The sequence below is a fragment of the Empidonax traillii genome, unplaced genomic scaffold, assembly GCF_003031625.1.
Source record: "Empidonax traillii isolate 1590-97213 ecotype Southwest subspecies unplaced genomic scaffold, ASM303162v1 scaffold475:size860808, whole genome shotgun sequence".
In the NCBI taxonomy this organism is placed as follows: Eukaryota; Metazoa; Chordata; class Aves; order Passeriformes; family Tyrannidae; genus Empidonax; species Empidonax traillii.
In genome coordinates this window covers 373,861-376,512 of record NW_020955668.1, presented here as the reverse complement: position 1 = coordinate 376,512, position 2,652 = coordinate 373,861, and the positions used below count along the sequence as shown (strand labels likewise).

The 2,652-nt window shown below is 46.0% G+C and overlaps 1 protein-coding gene across 4 annotated transcripts in view; it reads right to left on the bottom strand.

Moving 5' to 3' along the window:
• Positions 1–2,397, bottom strand: part of SHLD2 (shieldin complex subunit 2) — a 53,434-nt gene extending 51,037 nt beyond the window's left edge. For 2 of the 4 annotated variants that reach the window (XR_003572583.1, XM_027895938.1), the window contains exon 1: positions 517–1,187. The gene's annotated coding sequence lies outside the window, so the exon portion shown is untranslated. Of the gene's footprint in view, positions 1–516; positions 1,188–1,275; positions 1,676–2,330 lie in introns of those variants that run through there. The other 2 variants (XM_027895939.1, XM_027895940.1) reach the window with 2 other exon arrangements.
• Positions 2,398–2,652: the final 255 nt, after the last annotated feature.

Here is a 2,652-nt window from a genome sequence, read left to right as displayed (position 1 = left end):
AAAATTGATAATTCACATCTTGAAACTGCAGATTGCTTTAGGAAGGCGCAATGCAGTGTTTATTATTGCTCTTATCTATAATAAAAATAATCTGTTAAAATTTCTCTATGTTTTAGAGGAAGCTTAGAAAATTAAATCAACTTGTGTCCCTCAACTATAATTCACAGAGTTTAAATAGAAACAGACACCCATCATGTACACACAGTTGGATAAGACCTTGCTGCAAAGTCCATGAATCATAGACAGCTCCTACCACACAGATATTGAGTTTTCTCTATGTATCTCTCTCCAGATGTAGGCCTAAGACAAACATCCAGTATGAAATTAATGAAGTCAGTGATTTTTTACTGATTCAAATGTGAATTTTCTGATGGCTCCCCACACGCTATACAAGAGCAAAAATGATAGAGTTCCTCTTTTATTGTTGCAATTGCCACTTTCATACCTGCTTGAACTCATTCTAAAGCATGCCATTTTTAATTTTCTCTGACAAATATTTATCTGCTCACCACTTACCACATAAGAATACTGGAATGGGGTATATGGCCTCTGTTATTCTTGGATAGCCTCAGTGTCATTCCTCTTGCCTCCAGAAGGGACTTGAATCACACAGAAATATGGTATGGAGTTCGGTAAACTGCCTGTAAAATGTACACATTATTTCAGTCATAAGAATGTGCAAACAAAAATCCTAAGTTATCTTCTCTCTTACAACATTTAAAGGCTAAGAAAATTAACAACCTGATTTAGTTATTCTCAGCATTCAGCACACAGCTTGTTGAATATTTTGTCAAAAATCCAGTCCTGTTTAGAAAGGAGGGTGGCTTTGGTGTATTTGCACTGCTCCTAATACAGTTGTGTGACTGAACCTCTGCAGAGATCCACTTGGTTCTCTTCATTGTCGTGTCCCATACTTAGTCTCAAATACATCCCCAAACGTGTACTGCAAACACAGCCTGATACTGCAAGCAGCTGATACTTAAGTGAAGCTCGTAAATCAGAGAGACCACAGCTGAAAGCAGGATAGGAGCTAAGCATGTTAACCTTAAGATATACCTCTGCATGCTTGCCTAAACTGGCTAATCATATTTTTCATTTAACCTTTATGTATGTGAAATGGTATTCTAACCTATGGAACAAGGTGAAAATAATTAGCTCATAAGGACTAATTGCCACAAGATCTTTCACCGCCTTCTTTCCTAAGAAAAACTTAAGAACCTGTACAGAAACTGAGATTTAATTGAGAACCTGTAGATGACTGAAATCAAATAGTACCTCAAAGCTGATACAACCACTGAGAACACTGCAACCCTGTGACCTCAAAATTAACACCAAAATAGAAGTTTTCCATGAACCACTTAGAGTATGGACAGAAAAACAAATCAGTAAGTTTGTTTCTGAAGCCCTGTGGGAACATCCAAAGAACAAACTGGCCTAAGAACAAACTCTTTTCTTGTTTTATTTTCCGTATCACTTAATATCAAGGATCTTTGCTCTCTAGGATACAGTTATAAACCATCCTCATTACAGATAAGAAGTAGTCTTACTAGTGGACCTTAGGACAAATTCTTCTGAATCTTGGGACAGAGAACCACATTATATCAAGATAAAAACTGAGTATCAATTGCCCAAAGAGTTTATGTATGTTCAAAGACTATATGACTAAGCTTCCTGCTGACAAATACACATCAAATCACTTGCCCACAAGCCTTGTAGCACAGCCCTTGGATGTCCACAGTGGTTAGAGAGATTTCCACAGAGATAAACCAACTTCCTGGTTATTCCCAGGTTATTCCTGGTTATGCCCTAAGGCATTGGCCTCCCACAAGCCTAAAGAGTAACACCCCACTGTATTTTCCAATTAGCGGCGTAAACCTACAGAAAATGATCCACTTACTTTTAAAACGAACATGGTTCAATACCACTACACGCTATCACCCACGCTCTGAAAGCAGATCTTGCACAGTTTAAAGCAATAGCCTTAGAGGTGCAAACACCCGAGCTACATAAAAAACACGGATTTTAATGGACCAACACCCAGCAAAGGGCCAACAGCTGAGCAGACAAAGCAGATAAAGCTCAGAGGTCTCTTCCAGCCCCACTGACTCTGTGGTTCTCCGAAAGCTGTCATGTTAACAGCTGCACTTGCAGCCTCTGTCCCCTCTTGCGAGGGGACACCTAAACACACGTGGGCGAGCTGGGTTATTCCCGGCAGCTTTCGCTGCGAGTGCTGCACGCTGCTCTGTGTGAACACACCTCCGCTCGCAGCTGCACCCGCGCCAGGAGAGGCCCCGTTTTCCCCCGGCTGAAGGGCAGCGTGTCAAAGCTACCTGCGCCGGGTTCCTCGGGGGCCGCAGCGCTCCCGGCCCTGGGGCAGCAGCGCGGCTCGCCGGGCACAGGGAAGCAGGGCGGCGGCGGAGGAAGGGGAAGGGAAGGCGGGCAGAGCCGCGGGGAAGGGGCGGGAGGCGCTCCCTCCGCGCAGGCCCCGCACGGCCCGGCCCGGCCCCGCCGCGCCCCCTCCCGGCCCGCGAATCCCGCCGGGGGGGGCGGCGCGGCCGGCGGGGCGCACGCGCGCTCGGGAGGCGCGGAGCGTTCCCCGCGCCGCCCCCCCCGGCCCGTTTAAAGGCGGCGGCGGCGGCGCCCGGTGCCTCC